Source organism: Pseudorca crassidens, chromosome 17 (genome assembly GCF_039906515.1).
Source record: "Pseudorca crassidens isolate mPseCra1 chromosome 17, mPseCra1.hap1, whole genome shotgun sequence".
Taxonomy (NCBI): Eukaryota; Metazoa; Chordata; class Mammalia; order Artiodactyla; family Delphinidae; genus Pseudorca; species Pseudorca crassidens.
The window spans coordinates 2,428,453-2,448,627 of record NC_090312.1 but is presented as its reverse complement, the minus strand read 5'-3'; the positions used below and the strand labels follow the sequence as shown (position 1 = coordinate 2,448,627).

The window sequence follows — 20,175 nt, the reverse complement described above, 5'->3', positions numbered from 1 at the left end:
ACCACCATCACCACCATCTCCATCACCATCACCATCACCACCACCACCACCATCACCACCACCATCACCACCACCATCACCACCACCACCACCACCATCACCACCACCATCACCATCACCACCACCACCACCATCACCACCACCATCACCACCATCATCACCACCATCACCACCATCACCACCACCACCACCACCATCACCACCATCACCACCACCATCCCCACTATCACCATCACCACTATCACCATCACCACCACCAGCACCATCACCACCACCAGCACCAGCACCACCAGAACCATCACCACCACCACCACCACCACCACCATCACCACCATCAACACCACCATCACCACTATCACCATCAACACTATCACCATCACCACCACCAGCACCATCACCAGCACCAGCACCAGCACCACCAGAACCATCACCACCACCACGATTCTCCTCCCGCATTCGGTTCTGGGTAGAGGACTGTGTACGTCAGAGCAGGCAGCTGGATAGCCAGGGCTATGAGGAGTCGGCGGGAAGAGCAGGAGAGGATTTGTGGGATCCAGATCCTTGCCGGGGTCCTTGCTTGTCATGTGGCCTCGCACAACTGACTTGTCATTTCTGAGCCTCAGCTCCCCGCCCTTTGAGAGCAGGGTTATGCTCCATGACCCCACTACTTTTCGATGTTGTTTTGAGAGTGAAATAAATTGAACTATTTGAAGGTGTTACGTAAATTTGAAAGTGGTGAGCAAATGTTATGCATTCTTCTCAGCATGTAGATTCCATTCCCAGCTGAGCCCCTCTCTCTGCGCCCCCTCCCAGCAACCACACACTTACCAGGTCCTGGGAGTGTGAGGTTCCAGGAACCAACCCCAGGAGCTGGAAGATTGACGCCACCTTTGACTGGAATGCAAACAACATGCAAATGAACAAGCAAATTCCCTCTCCTCCTTCGGGAGGGCCCTACCTGGTCCTGGTTGGGCTGCCCTGCCCTGGCTCTTGTTCAGGACAGGTGGTGGAGGGACAGGGCTGTGGGGGTCCAGGCGGAAGGAGGGGCCTGGAAACACCACACGTCACAGAGCACCCAGCAGGTCCATGTTCTCGCCCTGTCTCTGCTCCACAAAATATCCATGCGTCTTCCGGAGCTGCAAGCTTCCCTCCCTCGTCTCAAACGTGGCATCCGTCCCCGTCACTCCGCCCTCCTCTCTCTCCTCCCTTCTGTCCTTCCTCCAACTTTCCCTGGGGGCCCTTGCAGGCCCCGGACTTGGTGTCCACCACCGGCACTTGGGCTCCAGGAGAGAGACTAACAAGAGTCTGGACATGTCAGGAGGGTGCCTTCAGGCTGCCCACTGGCAGGGCCGTGAAGGCCCTTGGGCGTCCCCAGCCGGCCCCACCCCGGGTCCCCAGAGCAGCAACAGTGCCAGCTGTGGGCTGGCGCCACCGCACCTCTCCCTGACCTGCATTTCCTCTGCCGGCCCCCGTGGGGGGTGGGGAGGGAAACCCGCCACTCGCACCTGGTTCTCAGTCAAGAGTTGTGACAATGAGTGGTTGAAAATAGTCTGAAACTATCCCAGCCTCGTCCTCCCCAGCGAGGGCAGGGCAGGCGAGGGGTGCCGAGGAGCGGGCAGCACGCTCGGGTTACATAAGCTTGGCGCCCTGGGCGCCCTGGGCTCCCCGGGAGAAGGCAGATGGCTCAGCCCCATGGCCGGGAAGCCAGGTCTCCTGGGCCTGCGGACGGGTCCTGCGGGCAGGGCACGGGCTGTGGGCCCGGCAGAAGCTGCGGGGCACGGTTGGCCGCGCAGACTTTCCCGGGCCTGAGGACTAGGTGGACGAAACTCTCCAATCCCTTGGTCCTGAGTCCCCCAAACAAGTGCCCCATTCCTCCTCCTTCCCCCAGAAGCCCGCCTGAGTCCCGCCCGATGGAGACCCTCCAGCGCCTTCGCCACTCTGAGCCTTTCCCGGAGAGCTCAAAGAAACGACGCCGCCCAGCCGACAAGGGCAGCCTCGGCCGCAGAGGCAGGCTTGGCAGGGTCCAGAGCAAGACTGGCCGATCTGCCCCTCACCTCTGCCCACCTGCTCCCCCGCTCAGGAGGCATGTCCCTCTCCTGGGTGCCCACACCCCAGTGCCCCCATGGCTTCGATGCCATCCACAGAAGCTGAAGGGAACTCTGTCTTTCCAGGCCTGGTGTCCCCCCGAGTGACCCTCAACCTGAGGTTTCTGCGTCCAGCAGGCCTGCTGTTCTCCAGGGCCTTAGGCAGAGGTGGTGAGCGGGGAGCAGGTGGAGCGCTGGGGCCCGTGCTGCAGCAAGAGAGCTTAAGGTCAGGCATAGGAGGAGCTTCCAAGGGCTGAGGTTGTGACAGCTGGAATCATGGGCCAGCTCTTCCCTCCTGTCTCCTGCCCTGCCACTCCCGAGGCCCATCACTCAGCCAGCCAGCCCGGGCGTGGGTGGTGGCCCCAGAGGACCCCCGGGGCCAGGGCCACACTGAGGGTGTGCACAGTGGTCCACGGGAAATTCGTTCCTCGGCACTGGGGGCGGGTGGCAGGAGCTCAAGGCGTTGGGGCCAGACAGGGAACAAAGCCGTGGGCAGCCAACTGCCGTCTGCTGCCGTCATGCCGCCTGACCCCAAGGGGCTGCAGGGAGGGGGTCCTGTCCTGTGGGCTGGGCTGAGTCAGGGCAGGGAGGCAAGCGGGCTTGGGGCAGGAGCTGGGCCCCAGCCAGGAAGCTTGGCACCAGAGAGCAGGAAAACTGGGGCTCTGGCGTGGAGCCCACACCTCCATTGGTATTTGCCATCTGTGCCAGGCCCTCCTTGATTTACTCATTTAATCCTGACAAAGACCACATAGGTGGTACTATTATCGTCCCCATTACAGATGAAGCAGGCACAGAGTGGGTAAGTTGCCTGAGGTCACACAGCTAGAAAGTGGAGCAGTCAGGACACAACCCAGCCTCCGGTCTGACTGCAGCCACTGCACCAGCACGCCCTGAGGACACCCCACGCTCACCTGGACCCCCGATGTGTGGACGGGAGAGATGCTGGGTGGCTCACCAGCTCTGCGGCCGAGCCTGGAGCCGCAGGTCGCGTGCTCGCCCTCCCAAGGGAGCCTCAGGACTCCCGGATGCCAGACCCCGGCGGGGATGGCCGGCCACAGCTGCGATAGGGCAGCCACCAGCCACACGTGGCTGTTTAAAGTGAAATTAGTCTAAAGTACGTAAAATTACAAATTCAGTTCCTCAGGCGCACAAGCCACATTTCAAGGGCTCGGGAGCCACACGTGGCCAGTGGTGGATGTGTTGGACGGTGCAACACAGAACGTGGCCACCATCCATTCTATTGGACCATCTTTGGAGACGGGCCTTCTCTGCTCTTTGCCACTCCCGCCCCCGGCCCAGAGGCAGGCAGCCTGGGGAGAGGGGCAAGGGGATGGTGGGAGGGGAGGTCGGCCTCCCTGGGCCCTCTCACTGCCCACCTCCTGGTAACTCACCCTGACGCTGGCCTGGCCCTGAACCTAGTCTGCTAGAACACAGACCACAGCTGGGTCGCTGCTGTGTGTCCAGACCTGGCCTGGGCTGGTGAAGGGTGACGGTCCACGCAGGACTGTGGACTTCACGGGATGGAAGCTGCGGCACATCTGCCCAAGACCCACCGTGTGCTGGTCCAGTCACCCAGCTCTGGGCTGGCCCTGGCATGCAGAGCTCCTTGTGGAGGGTCCCGTCACTGTCACTGGGCCCAGGGAGGGTCTCGGACTGTCTGACTTTGTGGATGGGCTGAGATGTGTCTGGTGTGTTCCCGGGATACAGCGAGGGGCCATGCCTGCCGATGAGGAGATCACCGGGGAGGATGGAGGACTTCCCGGAGGAGGCGCCCTTCTGAGCTTCATCCTTTAGAACCCGTGGTTAACCGGAGGAGCTGGGAGCCCCTGGCCTTGCTGTCCTTCCTCCCCAACCATCCCTCCTCTTTTTCCTCCCCTCACAGTTGCACAGCCTGAAGGGACCAGGGCTGAGTGGGGTTGGGAAGGAGGGGGGACCCAGAAGGCAGAGCTACCACAGGGCGGGGCCTCGCTTCTGCTGAGTGGCAGTGCAAGTCCTTTGTGTCCTGGCTGGGAGGCTAATCATGGCATGTTGCATCCACAACTAATTATGTGCATGTGAATCAGCTAATTACTCACCATGCTCAGCGCCCGCCACCCCAACTCTGGCTGGCAAAGTTCACAGAGTGGTTGGAGAGGACCACGAATGCCCCCAGGCTGGGAATCCTGTGCAGTCCCCTACTGCCCAGCCCCCACGTGGCCTCTGAAGGCCCGAGAAGGGTTGCCAGATGCTAAGGGCTCTCGCTCCACCTCTGTCCCAGGAGCCAGGAGTCAGGGAGCTTGGTTCTAGACCACCTGCTCCGCACGCGACCGCACGTAGATCCCCCCTTCTCCCCTGAGGAGAGGACTGTCCTATACGAAAATGCTTGGAAATAGACAGGGCCTCGAGGAATGCTTCCTGCTGCTCCACTGGGGGTCCTCCCAGCCCCCCACAGAGTTCCTGTTTCTCACCCCTCAGGGATGCCTGAGCGTGGACACTCAGGCCTGGGAATAAAGAACTGGATGCGTAAGACTGCCATGAGGACGGGGCTCAGAGTGGGACCAGGGCCAGGGCTCAGAGTGGGACCAGGGCTCAGAGTGGGACCAGGGCTCAGAGTGGGACCAGGGGCGGGGCTCAGAGTGGGACCAGGGCTCAGAGTGGGACCAGGGCCAGGGCTCAGGGTGGGACCAGGGCCAGGGCTCAGGGTGGGACCAGGGTCAGGGCTCAGGGTGGGACCAGGGCCAGGGCTCAGCATGGGACCAGGGTCAGGGCTCAGAGTGGGACCAGGGTAGGGGTTCAGCATGGAACCAGAGTCGGGGCTCAGTGTGTGACCAGGGTCAGGGCTCAGAGTGTGACCAGGGTCAGGGCTCAGAGTGGGGCGAGGGCTCAGAGTGGGACCAGGGCCAGGGCTCAGAGTGGGACCAGGGTCAGGGCTCAGAGTGTGACCAGGGTAGGGGTTCAGCATGGGACCAGAGTCGGGGCTCAGTGTGTGACCAGGGTCAGGGCTCAGAGTGTGACCAGGGTCAGGGCTCAACGTGTGAGCAGGGTCAGTCAGGGCTCAGTGTGACCAGGATAGGGGCTCAGAGTGGGACCAGGGTAGGGGTTCAGCATGGGACCAGGGTAGGGGTTCAGCATGGGACCACGGTAGGGGTTCAGCATGGGACCAGGGTCGGGGCTCAGTGTGTGACCAGGGTCAGGCCTCAGCATGTGACCACGGTCAGGGCTCAGCGTGTGACCACAGTCAGGGTCAATGTGTGACCAGGGTCAGTGATCAGTGAGTCAGTGGCTGTGGTGAGGGATTGGTTCATGGCCATGAAGAGGGCTTTTAATGTCATGCGCTCTCTGCGGCTGGGGGAAGAAGTTCTAGAACCTGGGTAGGGTTGACCTGCCAGGGGATCGTCAGTTTCAACGTCCTGTGCTAAGCCTACTCTGGGTTTCTTCAAGCTGTGGCCCCGCCCTCAGGTGGCTGTGAGATGGTCAAGGGTTTGCACAAGCTTTGGTGGAGGGTGCTGGATGTAAACTGGTAGCAAATCTCTGGAAGAGTAGCCATTGGCTTAGAGTTCTAGAATCCTGGGGTGTCTGGGCTGCAAGAAACCTTCAGAACCCTTCCGTCCCGGTACTCACGCGCCCATCGGGACACTGAGGCTGCAGCAGGGCCGGTGTGACTCTGTTCATTTCAGGGCACTCAGCTGGGTGTGGGCCTGGGGCAGTGGATAGAAGCCCTGCCCTGGAATTTCAGGGGCCATGCTGACTTTGCTCCCTCCTCAAGGAGGAGCATGGGGGCAGTTAGGCACCTCTGCTTCTAGGAGGGGGAACTGTCTGGGGTCTGGATCAGGAACTGGGGCAAGGGGACACTTTTCTAAAAGGGGCAAGTAATGGAGAGAGGCAAGGAGTCCCAGAGCAGGGAGGGGGAGACATGGCCCTGCTGAGAAGCCCCGTCTGAGGGGACACCACCTTGCGCTGGATGGCCTGGGTGGAGGGGGTCCCAGCCTTGCCCTGGGAACCCCAGGCGGGGGTCCCAAAGCAGAGGAGTGGGATGGCTGCTATCCTCCCCCATCCACGGAAGAAAGGTTGGTGGCAAAGCGGCAGCTGAAATCCTGACTCAGAGCTACCGGCACCCTTGGCGGGGCCTTGTGGCCGAATACCAGAGGACCCCTGGTGGCCACGAGCTGCTAGTGCAGGGAGGAGATGGAAGCAAGGGCAGAGGGCAGAGAGGATCTGGGCTAGGAAGGGTGGGAGGCACAGATGGGGCAGCACCTCACCCCCACCCCGCCGGGGGCACCACCTCCATCTCTTCCCCCAGTTCAAAGACTTTGGGAAGAAGGTCCTTTCCCCGGGAGGGAGGGGGAAGAATAAGGCTGGCCTGGAGGTTGACTGGGAAAGGGGCCTCCCCTGCCCTCCCAATTGCCTTGGGATCTGTGTCTCCCTAGCTCTTCCGACCAGCCCCTCAGGACACCCCTAGAGGCTTAGGCCACAGGCTGGCCTTTCGAGAGGGACTGGTTTGGACGGAGCTCCACCTGATGAGGGGAGCAATGTGCAGTGACCAGAGATGGTGCTGATTGTGGCGCTGATGTAGTGGCTCTGTTCGGGGGTTGTGGCAATGGTCATGGAGAGAGCAGTGTGGGGGTGGCTGCTGACATTCAGGTTGAGAATGGTGACAATGATTGCGGATTAATGTTTGGTGGTGACAGTGATGACACCCTGCTGGAGCCTCCTGGGAGGAAGCTGAGAAAAGCAGACGGTTGGACCAGATGCTGGGCTTGGGCAGCAAAGGCATTAGTGGACTGCTAAGATGATAAATGTATATAGTATTGGATATTCAGGCGGACCCAAAGAAGATTTTGCATTCAGAGTGGACCACAAGTTATGAAAAAGAAGCAAGGGGCTGGGAGGCATAAACATCCTGGTAGAGAAGGACCCTGAAGTAATCTCCCTGAGGTCATTCCTCCAAGATTCTGTATTTCATTCTAGGGAGGCCCCCTATGGGTATCTGGCCAAAGGTCTCAGAAGAAGAGGGACTGTTGTCACTTTAAGATGGGAGATGAAGCAGCTAAAGGGGCCATTTCCATCAGCTTATGGAAAACAAAATCTAAATATGCGACTGGGATGTCCTCACTGTCACCAAGTCAAAGGAGGATGCATGGAGGATGTGAATGTGGATGGAATGGCTGAGGACAGCTCCACAGGGTAAATGGTGGTCTGGACCTCACTTTCAAACCCTTGGCTCTTCTCCCATCCCCTCCCTCAGCGTCTCTCAGAACAGAGTACCCCTGAGGAGACTCGACAAATCCAACCTGGGCAGTTCAAACTGGCCCTTCCCACGTCCGCCAACCTCTGACCCTCTTGGATGGGGTCCAGAGTCTGTGCCTCTGACTCTGTGTCTTGCCCATCACTCATTCCATCTTCCATCCAACCCGCCCACCCACTCTCATCCACCTATCCATGCATCACCCTTCTAATTGCACGGCCCACCCCATCTCTTCAGCCCTCCACTCATGTGCCATCCATCCATCTATGCACCCACCTACCCTGCCCATCCTCAGCCGCCTCTTTCCTCCATCCATCCACCCACCCTCCACCCTTCCATCTACCGTCCCACCCGTCTCTCTAGGCATCTGTCCATCCACCCAGCCTCCGGAGCACCTCCTCAATCTACACCCACTTACCTCATCCACCCTTCCACACATCCCATCCTCTCATGGACCTCTGTGCATTGTTCACGCACAACCCCATATAACTTCCTTCCCTCCATCCATCTGCCCTCTGTCTACCCATGCATCCCCCTGTCCACCTATCCACCCATCCATTTATCCAGCCGGCCAGCGGCAGCCACTCCTCGGCTCCTGGAAGAGGCAGAGGGCTGAGACCCAACTCTTGGTTTTCCTGCTGCATGGGGCAGGAGCTGGGCTTTCCTCGGTGTGCGCGCTTGTGTGCGTTTTACCCGTGCCCCCAACCCCGTTATCTCTCTCCCCTCCCCCACACCCCGCCCCCCGCTCGCGCTCCCCTCTAATGTGTGATCTGGAAGCTCTATAAAGCCTGATGTAATCCGTAATGCAGTCTCTGGCTCCCGATTCGGGATCCAGTTTCAGAGAGGGAGAGATTGGGGAGCGCCGGCAGCCCGGTGGGGGGAAGCAGCTCGCCTCTCTCCTCCTCCTTCTCCTCGTCCTCGGCCTCCTCCTCCTCCTCCCCGCGCCGCCCCGCCCCCGGCTCGGCTCGGCTCGGCTCGCCCCCCCCCCCCCAGGAAGGGGAAAAAAGGCGAGAGGAGCGGGGCAGGCGACAGGAGCGGAGCGGCGGCGGCGGCCGGAGAGGGAGCGGCGGGCGCAGGCGGCGGCGGGCGCGGCGTTGGCGGCGGCCCCGGCGGAGCGAGCGTGGAGCCGGCGAGCCGGGAACACAGGCGGCCGCGCCGCGTCCTGGCCGGGCCCGGGCCCGCGCGCTCCGCATCGCCCGCAGCCCGGGCATCCGGACCTCCCCGGCGCCCGGGGGGCGCCGGCAGGCGGGGGGAGGGGAGGGGGCCTGCGCGCGCCGGCGGGTGCGCTCCCGGGGACGTCGCTGCTAGGCCTGGAGCGGGCCGGGGGCGACGGAGGCAGGAGGACCCCCCCGTCCGCCCGGACGCCCGGCTCGGCCGCCGGCGACGCGCGGCGCTCCTGGGTATTTGCAACTCGCCGGATCAAGTCTTCGCCAGCGGGGCCGCTGCTGCCGGGAAGGTAAGGAAGGCTCCGGCGGGCGGCTGGGGGCTGGGGGCGCGGCGAGAGGGGGTGCAGCGAGGGTGGGAGGGGGCCGGGGGAGGGGCGGACGCCCGGACTTCTTAACTTCGCCGTTTGGAGCTTCGCAGCTCCGAGGTTTGCGCTCGGAGCACGGGAGTTTGGACCCCCCTCTCCCCCCGCCCCCTGCCTCCTCCAGCGGCCGCGACGGAATCTGGCAGGTCTCCGTGCGCCCGCATTGGGAGGCTGAGGAGGGGGCGACCTGGACGTGGGAGAGGCTCCTCGGCGCTGCTCACCTGCCCCCAGTCCACACACACGCAGCCTGGCCGGGGTGGCAGGCCAGGCTGGGGAAGACACCCCCTCCCCGTCATAGGCACAGACCCAGGGCAGGCTGGGGAAGGCGTTCCCGTTGTGTCCTCACCACATACGGACGCTGGCAGGGGCCTCAGGGAGCCCCAGATGTCCCCACAGCCACACGCAGACCCAGGTAGGTTCAGGAGGGACACCCCAGTGTGTCCCCCTTCCCCTCATCATAGCCAGAGCCCCTACAGACATTGTAGGGGCCCGAGATGTCCTCCCCCACGCACAGTGCCTCCCTCGAAGCCTCACGGTAGACCCGGCACTGGCGGTGGACACTCCCCGGAGGTTCTCTTATCCCCAGATCGGGCGGAGGGCTACCCTAGCGCCCGTCCGCCCCCCTCCACACACACGAAAGCCCTGACTCGTTCCGTTCTCGGCTTCTTTTCCGCTCGCTCGGACAGGCCGCGCGGATAAGCCGCTCCGAACTTTGGGTCGGCCCTGTGCCCTCTCCGCGGGAAGCGGGGAGGCCAGGCGCCGGGCACTCCTCGGTCCCCATTCCCAGCGGGCGGAGGCCGCTGGCCCTCCGCGGCCGCCGCGCTCGCTTGGAGCCGCGCGGAGCTGCCTCGAGGAATGAGCCTGGCCCCCGCCCCCTCCCGGGCAGGCTGGGGCTCTGGGCCCGGTCGGGTGCCCTCTCCCACTAGTCTCCGCGGCCCCCTGGGCAGGGCAGAACGCGTCTCGGGCCTGCCTCGGGAGGGGGCGGCGGAGCTGAAAATCGCCGCGAAGCAAGGTGGCCAGGAAGGCTCGTCAGAGGATGCGGCTCCCAGCCCCAGTACCTCTGCCGGGCCGCGGCGGCTCCTGCTGGGGTCACTTCCCAGGCAGCCTAGAGAAAGCGCCCGTTCAGGCACCCAAACCCCGGCCCGCTGGGCACCTTACCCTCCCCACTTTTATTTTCGGCTTCCAAGTTTCTTGGAGCGCAGGGAGGCAGGATGGGACCGTACGAGTCCTAACCCGCCCCTCCTTCGGCACCCTTTCCCTCCGCGCGCTCCCCAACACGTCCCATTCCCCCGGGTCTGGGTCGAGGATTCCTTAGCGGCAACTACCGAGGAGTTGAAAGGTGTGCAGGTGTGTGGGTGGGCAGGGGGCGCGCACCCACGCCCCAGAGGAGCGGATTGGCAAACGTGGTGGGGAGGGAGCCGGGAGGTCTGCGCTCCCAACCCACCTTCGGGACCTACGGGGACCCCCAGTGCCTTCCGCCACTACACAGACACACGCCCCCTACGAGCAGCGGCCGCGCGGGCAGGGTGGAGAGGGCAAACGGGAGGCTGGGGTCCCTTTTCACATCCGGAGGTGGCATACGGTGTATCTGAGGTCTGAGGAGGCGGCCAGAGCGTCTCCTAGAACCCGAAGCCTTCCATTTCTTGGCGACCCCCGCCGCCGCGGAGGCAGCGAGGGAGAGAGCCGCTCCCTCACTACCGCAGGCGGCAGCGAAACTCTGCGTCCGGACGCCCGGGTGCCGCCGGGTCTTGCTTTGAGTACCCGAGCAAGGTCAAGCAGGCGAAGGAGGGGGCGGGGGCTCCTGGGCGCGCCCCCGCCCGTGCAGAGTCGGGGCCTTGGGAGGGGGTGTGGACCGCCCACCGAGTCAGCCCCGAGAGCCCGCTGCCCGCGCCCGGTCCCCGGAGGCGGACGTTGCGCGCGTTCCGGGATCCCGGAGCGCCCCGCGCCCGGCCCGGTGCCCTTCCTCCCGGCTAGCTTGCTGGCGCTCGGCGCTGCTTTCAGACTTGTTGCTCCTGGATGCGGGGTACGGGGGGGGCCGGCCTGGGATCACCGGAGCCCGGGCGGCGGGGGGCCGAGCGCGAGGCCGGCGGGAATGCGCCAGGGCGGCGCGCGGCTCCGCGGGCGGGCGCGGCGCGGAGGCTCGAGCAGGGAGTTTGCCGCCTCCGATCCCGGAGAAGGGCGCTTGTCCCCGCCACGCTCCCGCGCGGGGGCGGAAAAGACGATTCGTCGCCCTCGGCATAACGCCGGTCTCCTCCAGACCCTGGGCCGGGAGGGGACGCAGCCAAGTTGTCGAGCCCTCCCTTGTCCGGCTCCGGCCCCTCTCGGACCTCTGTGGCCGCGTCCGTGAAATGGGGGCGAGGGTGGGGGTCTCGGAGCCCTTCCGGCTCAGGCCCTCGGCGCTCGTCCCGATGTCCAGCGTGCTGGGCCCGCAGCGTGCTGGGTCTGCGGCGTCCCGACCGGCCGGGTCCGGAGGCAGCTGGGCGCCTGCGGACGCGCGGCCGCGGGGACGGGCACGAGGCGGACCCGGCAAAGCCAGACGAGCAGCGGGGCTCGAGCAACCTCCCGTGGAGTCCTCGCCCCCCTGGCCGGCCCGCCCGGTCCGGCCCCGCCTCCGGAACGAGTCCTGGGGCCCAAGCCCGCCCCCTGGGGACGCCTCCAGCTCAGGCAGGGGCGGCGGGCGCAGGGCTGCGGTGGCGGTGGCGGAGGGCGGCGCGCTGTCGCGTTCGGCCGAGAGAGGGCGCCCGCGCCGCCGGCCGCCTGCCCGCCCCTTCCGTCTCTTCCGTGGCCCAGGCGCCCGCCCCATCCTGGGCAGCCCTGGCCGCCCCCGCCCTCTCGCCGGTGCCGCCGGTCCCTCCGCTCCCGCGTCTGGGCGGGAGCGCTGTGACCTGTGTCTCTCCACGCTCGCCTGGCCCCCGGACCTCCGTGCCCTGTGCACGGGCGTGAGGAGCATGTTTGTGTACATGTGTGCTACGCGTGCAGGTGTGTGTCCGGCCGGTAGGCTGGCGGCATGTGTGGACAGGCATGCAAACTGCCACGTGTGTGTGTGTGTGGCGCGGAGCGGGTCTGTGTGAATGTGCGCCCTGGATGGCAGTATTTAACCGCACCACATTTTACCTGTGGCAGGTCCTGTAACTGGCTGTGTGCAAGAGGTGGACCCTTGGGAGTAAAGCTCTAACCCCGCCCCCCAAACCTCAAACCTGGAGGGTTTTGTTAACTCTATCCGAGCCAGCAAACCCACACTATCCCATTGTCCTCTGGAACCCTCTGGCCTCCAGCCTCCACGGCTGCAGCTGCGCCATCGGTCAGAGCTGTGATTTCTGTGTAAACACACACGGCCTGGATACCCTTGTGCACAGCTTGCACGCACACACATACTGAATGTGTGGGTGCCCACGTGTACACAGTCGCACTAGTGGTGCAGCCCCGATGAGGAAGAGGGCATGCCCCCCACCCGGTGTGAAGGCTGGTGGGAATACGGGAGGAAGGAGACCCTGCTCGGCTCAGTGAATGGACCCTGGGGGTGGAAGACAGCAGCCTGCAGGAGCCCAGAGGTGGGGCTCCCCGAGAACCCTCCACGGGGAAGTGGCAGCTAAGCTGGGAGAAGAGCGGTGGTGGTGGTGACGATGAGGAGGGTCTCAGTATGGGACCAGCCATGCAAAGGCCCTGTGGCAGGTGTGAGGCGTAGACAGGAGCTGGAAAAGAGGTGAATGGCAGGACCAGGGCTTCAGAGGGAGCGGGGCCAGACCGCAGATCCCTGTAGGCCTCGGGCTATGTCCTGGGAGTGGTGGGGGCCACGGGGGGGTGTAAACAGAGGTGATGACTTGGCCTGATGGACACGCCAAAGATAGCGGGTGCTCCTAGGGGCAGCCAGGTTGCATGGGGCTGCCCCGCCCACAACTGCACTGGACTCCAGACTTCACTTGTCACCACAGAACAGCCATCACCCTGATACCACCCGAGAGCCCCATCAGTGTGCACCACAAACAGCCCACAGCACAGCACAGAACGCGAGCGTGCGCTGCCCTGGAGTCTGGGCCCCGAGGTAGACATTCACGTCCGGGGACATGGTGTCGCTCCGAGGACCCTGGGGCTGCAGGGCACCGGGAGAGCCCCTCTTCCCACCCACTGCCCATTTACGGTTGTTGGAAAAGTAAGGCCAGAGAGGGGAAGAGCTTCCCATTGGAACTTTGATTCCAGGCCTTTGCCTCCGCGCAGCTGCAGGCGACAGAGGCACAAGGCCCGCCCCCTGCAGGGCGGGGCTTCGCAGGGAGACCCCAGGGCCTGTGGCCTCAGCTGAGTGTAAACCCCTGGGTTCAGATCTCTTAGGGAGCCGTCCCTGCGTCCCAGTGTCCTCCTGGCTCCCAGGGTAGGGGAGGACGGGCGCCGCCGGGGAAAGCACACCGCAGGCGGGAGGGTGCCGCCCTGGGGGGCGGGGCTGCCAGTGCAGGTCTCGGGGAGGGCCCAGTTGTCCCAGAGGGATGCGAGTGCCTTCAGAACACAGAGAGCGCTGTCCCTGCTCCCCGCCAGAGCCCTGACCGTTTGGGTCCCAGCGCGCAGGGGCGCCTCCGGAAAGCCTTCCACGCACACACGTGCACACCTGCACACATTCACCCCGTACACGGCGACCCTCCCTGCTGCCGCGCACACGCTCCCTCACGCACTGCACACGTGCATAGGCGCCCCCGCGCGCGCACACTGGTCCCTCCGCAGTCCTGTCCCGGTCTTGGGGTCCACCTCCCCGGCCCTCACCGTGGGCTGCAGGTTGGCTTGCCCTTTCTCCTCCGGGCCCGCCCTCTGCCACCCTCGCTCACCTCGGCCGTCCTGGAGAGAGGGGAGAGGGCGCCCCGTGGGTCTCGGGGAGGCCCAGGTCCGGAGCCTTGATACCTCTGGGCACCAGGTACCAAGGTACGTCTTGGGACGGCCAGTCCTGCCACAGCTGCTGGCACCATTAGGGTGGGTACAGGGGACGTCAGGAGCCAGGAGACCTGGGTTTCCTGAAGCACGTCCAGGCTAAGCACCCCCTTCCTCTGTTGTCATCCCCCCTCTCCCCACTCCATGCTGTCAGGACCTCTGCGTCCCCACCTGGCCAGGCCTATCCGGGACATCCCTGGGACCTCAGTGTTGTCTGCCGGCCGCCAGGGCCCTTCCTGACCGCCTCTTCCGATCTTGTCACCGTCCTCACACCCTCCCCGTGTGGCCTTGGACAGGTGACCTTGGATGAGCCCCCCTTCCTGGGAACCTCAGGCACGGATCCTGGCGTGGGGTGTGGGTGGGCATCACTTGTAGGCCAGCCGCTGAGCGGGCGTGGAAGGTGTGTCTCCCTCTCTGGGAACAGGGGCTTAATCTGGGTACCGAGCAGGGGGACACAGAGGGGAGAGGGCAGTGACGTATGTCACACCCAGAATTTCAGGAGCCTCCCCTCCTCAGGAGAGTTCCCCGCTCCGGGGGTTGCCCCAGTTGATGGGGCAGACGCTCTCACTGTCCCCGCCTGGGACTCTCCAGAGAGCGTGTCTGTGTGCACGCGAGGGCATCGTGTGCGTGTGTATGCAACCACGTGTGTGCATGCCCGGGGCGCAGGACGCAGTGGAGCTCAGAGCGGGAGGGGTCCGGCAGGCTCAGGTAAGGCTTCTAGGACAGCCATCTGGCCCGTGTCCTGAAGGACAGCCATCTGGCCCGTGTCCTGAAGGACAGGTGGGTGTCTGCTGGGCAGGGGCCAGGGCAGCGGGGGCAGCCCGGGAGCTTGAGGGCACGGGGTGTCTTCAAGGCCTACAGGTGGTTTGGGGTAACAGGCTCCTGGGCAAGAAGAGGTGTGATGAGGGTGAGGGTGTGCACGGGGAGGCCTGGAGCAGAGCCAGAGGGCCCTCCCTCCACCCCCCAGCAGTGGACCTTCCGGGGCACCTTTCTTTTTCCTCCTGGGGAGCTCTGCCTGGCCTCCGGCCAGATTCCCCTGGCAGCCCCTGTGCCCAGGCAGGCAGGTAGGCAGGGGAAGGAGGCCTCCCTGCCGGCAGCCCAGCCCCGCCCAGGCGGCCCCTCCCCGCCCCGGGGGATACCTCACTGTCAAGCTCCACCTTTCTGCTGTGAGTGGAACATGGCCGGGGCCTCCTTGGGGGAGGCCTGGGGTGCGCCACACGCCAGTCAGGAGGGCTGGGGGCAGGATCTCCGAGCGGCGCCCCCAGCTCTGCTCATGAACGGAGGCTCTGCCTGTCGGCCTGACCTGCCACGGCCCAGGAGGGCGGCCCCCGCTGGGCAGTCAGGTGCCCCCGGGGGGCCCTCCCCTGCGTGCTCTCCCAGCCCCACCCGGCCGCCGGCTCCGAGCCACGGATGCCCACGCGCCCCTCCCCCAGTGCAGCCTTCCCCAGGACACACAGGCGGGCACTGTTCAGAGTGCCGGGCGGGACAACAGAGCGCCTTTTGTGGCTGGTGTCGGGGGATGCCATTGGCGGCCTGGGGTGGGTGGGGAGGGATGGAGGCAGGGCCTGGGTCAGGCCTGTGTGTTGGACAGTTGCGGTGGGGTGGCGGTGGGGGCGGGGGGGGGATCCCACGGACTGAGGTGAGGCTGGAGGCTTCTGGAGGCTGATGGGTGGGCATCCAGCCCACGCCCCTGAGGCGCCCAGGGCTTCTGATCGAGGCCAGGGGCTGGATGGTCCCCCGTGCACAGATACGTCTGGGACGGTGGTGGGAGGAGGGCGCGTCACCCCTCAGCGGGCGGCGACCCTGCCAGCTGTGAAGTGGGGCCGCTGCTGCTCCTGCCTCCTGGGGTCCCGTGTGCGGTCAGCGCTCAGTAACCAGCCACCGTCTCCCTCTCTCGTCGCCGTGACTCCAGATCCCCGTCCTCCGCCTGCCGGGGCCGGCTCTCTGGGGTCCTCCACCCCTCACCCCGAGGCCACCCTGCAGGCTCTGAGAGGCCGCGTGGTAGGTTCGGGGCAGAGGCTGGCCAAAGGGATGGGGACCAGACACCAGGAGGGTTTCCCTGCAGCAGGGCAGTTTGGCCCTGAGAAGGTGATGGGAGAGGCGGGGGCCTGAGGGGGCTTGGGTGCTAATTGGCCACCGTCCTTGGGACCCCAAGATGGGCAGGGGGTGATGGATGCCGCAATGACCCAGGTTGGGATATGGGAACCCAAGGACCAGACAGGGGGCCTGCAGCCCCAGGGAGACAGTCCCCCGTGAGCACCTCTGGAGAGGAGCGACCCGCAGCCTCGCTGGACCCCGGCCCCGAGGCCAGGAGCCTCCTCCAGGCCCCTCACCTGTGGTCGCCAGGCTTGTAGAGTTTGACCCCCAGCGGAGGCCTGGGCGCTGGGTGTGGCTGAGGGGAGCAGGCGTGAGCCAGCCCGGGGGAGCCACAGCCCCAGTCACCTGCACCCAGTGTGGAGCCGGCCTTCTGCCGGCCTGGCCCTTCTCTGAGGCCCTGCCTTGGCCTCCGTGGGGCTCCGTCCTGGCCATGGGCTCCCCCTCCAGGCAAGCACTCCTCTCCCAGCCCCAGTCCCTGTCCCACTGCCCTGCACATCCCATGATTAAAAGCTGAGCCTTCCTCCTGCTGGGAGCCTTGTACAAGCGTGCTACTACACGTGTGTGTGTGTGCAGACACAGTGCAGGCACGCACACACATGTGCGCACACAGAGACATAGGTGTTTGCACACGCACGTGCGTGCACATGTACGGGCACACGTCTACTCCCCCCAGCTCAGCGAGGGTCCCCACCGCCTATGACCCACATGCTCAAGCTAGAAGCCTGGTCACCTCCATGACCCTGTTTGTCCTCTGACCACCCTCCCGGCCCAGACACCGCACAAGCCTCCCCCCGGCTCTCCCTGCCTGTGCCCCCTCCCCCGTCAGAGGAATCCCCCCAGTGAAGATCGATGCTGTCCCCCTCATCCCGGGACCCTTCCCCAGCACTGCCCCCTCCAGGACACTATCCCTGGGTGCCAGGTGGGGTCAGGGGCTCCCCTGCACGCCCCACCCCGTCTCAGCTCTGCTTGCCCGGGCCTGGGATGGATTCAACTGGGCGGCCTCCACCACGGCTGTGTGACCTGGGGCCTGACATGGGCGTCCCCCGGACCAAGGCTAGAGGGGACCTCTGAGCCATTTATCCAAGGCCTTGTTGGAGCGTTTCAGGCAGGCAGTTAATGGGGATGGAGAGGCCTCAGCCTCTGGAAAGCACCTGTGGGTCTGTTGGGGGCGGGGCGGAGGGCAGGGTGTGGGGTGCGGGCAGGTGGAGGGTGAGTGACCGCTGGCAGGCACGGGAGCTGTCCGTGCTGACGGCCTGGGCCTCCTGCCCAGCTCTGCCCCGAGACCCAGCCAGAAGAGGCAGGGCCAGGCCAGTTCTGTGGCACTCAGACTCGGAGCTGGGGCAGCTTCTGGCCAGCAGAGCCCTGCCCAAGGCCCGGGGTGTGGAGCTGTTCAAGACGTAGAGGAGGCCTGGCCCCTGGTGCCCCAGTGGTCCGCGCTGTGGAACCCGGTGTGAACACCCCATGGGCGGGCCCTGCTAGGCCGTCTCCTGGCCCCAGGAGCCTGTCGAAGGCTCACACCAGAGCCTCAGTCCCGGGGGTGAGGCGTCCTGAGCGGCCACTTAGCCCCTGTCCCCGTGGGCGCCTCCCCAGGGTCCAGGCCAGCAGCGTCGCCTCCACTTCGCAGCGCCCAGCCGGGGCCGGGGCCGCCCTCTTCTGCGTCCTGCACACCCTTGCCCTGCCTCCTTCCTCGCCCCCAGGCCAAGCCCTGTGCTGCCGCCCTTCTACGGGGCAGTTCTGAGCGGGGCGCTGCCCTGCACCTCATCCTCGCTTCTCCCTCTCGCCCGCTGTGCGGGACCCTGGGCTGGGCCTCGCTCCCCTGACAGGCCCTCAAGGAGCGGAGTGAGCTGGCGTGGATGAGGGCCAGCCAGCAGGGATGCTAGGAGGGCCCCGGCTCGGCCCAGCTCCCGCGGGCCCTGGGACAGGGGCAGGATCAGGGCCGGTTCTGCCGGGCCTAGGGCAGTGCCAGCTCTCAGAGGGCAGGGGCTTTGTGCGGCAGACCTGGGCCCAGACCCTGCCTCAGGCGCCCAGCACCAGCAAGCCCCCACCAGGGTTGTTCGTCTGTGGCCCCCACGTGCCCGTCCGCACAACCGCGCCATAGCAGGGGCCCCAGGATTGCTCCTACGGAGACAGAGTGCCCCGCGCAGGATCGAGCCCAACATTGGTCCCCTCCCCGCCACGAGCCCTGCTTCTCCTGTGCTTTCCCTCCACGCTGGGCCTGGCTGGGACGCCCCTCCAGGCCTGCGAGCCCACAGGGTGGTGGAGGCAGCTGTGCAGCCTTGAGGCTGAGTGTCTGAGACACCTGAGGCCGGGTGTGTGCGCCAGGCTGTACCCACATTCCACACGGGAGGGCTGTGGCGTGGGCCGCCAGGGGCTGGGGTGGGGAGGGGAGAGTGCGGGCCCGGCCTGGGCCATCTCAGGACTGGGCAGGCCCCTCTGGGGGAAGGTGCTGTGTTTTGGGGTGGCCTTGACCCCAGGTCAAGGGGGATGAGTCAGAAGGAGTCGGCTGTCGCGTGGCGGGGGTCAGGGTGGTGCTGGGGAAACGCCCGACTGTGATCAGGGTTTCTGCTGGGCTTTGCCGACTTCCACCTGGGATTCTCCGGGGCATCGGAGAGGGTTTGTCCCGGGGCTGGGGCCCCAGCTGGGGGCCTGGTGGCTGCATTAGGTCCCAGCCTGGGACCAAGGGAGGGGGCGCTGCAGCCGGGGCTGGGGTTCAGGTGAGGTTTCGGATGCCATGGCCACCCCTGCAGGCAGCCTCCTAGGTCTGGGATTGACTGTGGGACCCTGGCCCCAGCCTCTCGGTTCCCACACATGGCAGTGGGTGGCCAGGGCAGGCGGCTGTGCTATGCTGGCGTCCGAGGCTGGCCCCCGGATGGCCTAGAGGCGCGACCAGAAGAGGGGCTTCCTGGAGGCAGGGGCCAAGTGCAGGGTCTGCATGAGGGGTCTGCAAGTCCTTTCCTCAGGGGACCTGAGCGTTGGCCACTGAAGAGCCCCACAGGGCCGCCCCTGGTGATCCGGAGCCCCTGCCGCGGGTGCCTTCTGCCCCATCTCTGGGTAAACCCGCAGGTCCAGCGCTGACCTCATGCCGGGAGAATGAGGCTGGGAAGTGAGGGCCTTGGCCGAGTCCACGCTGCCATGAGCGGGGCAGCCCGTGTCCAGCCATCCTGGCCAGCCCGAGGCCGCCCACGCCCAGCTCCCTGCTCTGCCGACGAGGCCTGCCAGGAAGGACGCCAGGAGGGGACTGCAGAGCAGTGACCGACCTTGTGTCGCCGGCCAGCTGGGCCCAGGCAGCGAGAAGCAGCGGGTCCCTGTGGGCAGGCGGCTGGCGTGCGCACGGTCGGCGGAGCCGAGGCGCCGGCACCAGGCCAGGCGGGCTGCGGGGGGCTGCCGTGGCTCCCCCCCCTTTGCCCACATGCTCAGCTGCTGCTGCCCGGATGACGCCCAGCAGGGGCTCTGGGGGGAGGGTGGGGAAGCTGAGGTTTAGGCAGAAGGAGCTTTGCAGGGTCCACGTGGAGGCGCGTCAGGACGGGCAGCGTTGGCTCCCCGGGCCCGGGACGGCTCCGCTGTGTCCCTGCTGACCTGGCCCGGGAGCTGCCCCCACTCCAGGTGTGAGCCGGCGGCACGCAGCCAGTGCCCACTCCTGGTGCAGCGCAGGTGACCCCAGGGCCACAAGGTTGGGGTCAATCTGGGGGTGTTCAAGTGTGGGTACTGCCGCCCCCTGCCTGTGACCCCGTCTGAGCCTTGATTTCCTCATCGTGAGATGGGAGGCAGGGAGCGGCCTGGCTAAGTGGGGAGGGGCAGGCCGAAGCCTGGTCCTGGTGGCGGCAGGTGACTCCGGGGCGGGGAGAGGGAGGCTCCCTGGCAGGAACATGGCTGGTGGGCCAAAGGGGGCACCTGAGTGGCTGTGTGAGCAGGAAGGGGGGGCAATAGGAGGTGGGTGGATGTCACAGTCACAGCCAGAGACCCAGAGACGGGGCACCAATCCTACCCTCACCCCCCAAAAACTGGTCACTCCTGCTGTGACGAAGCAGAAGTGGGAGGGGTCTCTGCACCTGCACCGGGCAAGGCCCAGAGGGGCGGGGCTGCAGGGAAGCTGGGCAACGGCAGGAATGACCTGTCTCCTCTGCTCCCCTGCCCTGCTTCCCCTCTGGCTGGGTTTGCAGATGCTTCCCTGAAAGAGGGCTGGAGAGGGGTACGGTCTGAGAGGCCACAGAGGCCCAGGGGCAGAATGGCCTCCGTGGCCACCCCACGGCAGGCAGTCGGGCCCAGAGACCGTGGAGCCACGCCAGGCTGCCCAGCCAGACGGGCACAGCCGAGGCCCCTGTGGCCTGCGG

The 20,175-nt window shown here is 65.7% G+C and overlaps 1 protein-coding gene across 10 annotated transcripts in view; it reads left to right on the top strand.

Annotated features, from left to right (window-relative positions):
* The first annotated feature begins 8,571 nt into the window (after window positions 1-8,571).
* The window catches only part of ADGRB1 (adhesion G protein-coupled receptor B1), an 81,901-nt gene continuing 70,297 nt past the window's right edge, over window positions 8,572-20,175 (top strand). For 4 of the 10 annotated variants that reach the window (XM_067712733.1, XM_067712735.1, XM_067712734.1 and 1 more), the window contains exon 1: window positions 8,573-8,764. The gene's annotated coding sequence lies outside the window, so the exon portion shown is untranslated. Of the gene's footprint in view, window positions 8,765-15,388; window positions 15,749-20,175 lie in introns of those variants that run through there. The other 6 variants (XM_067712739.1, XM_067712730.1, XM_067712737.1 and 3 more) reach the window with 4 other exon arrangements.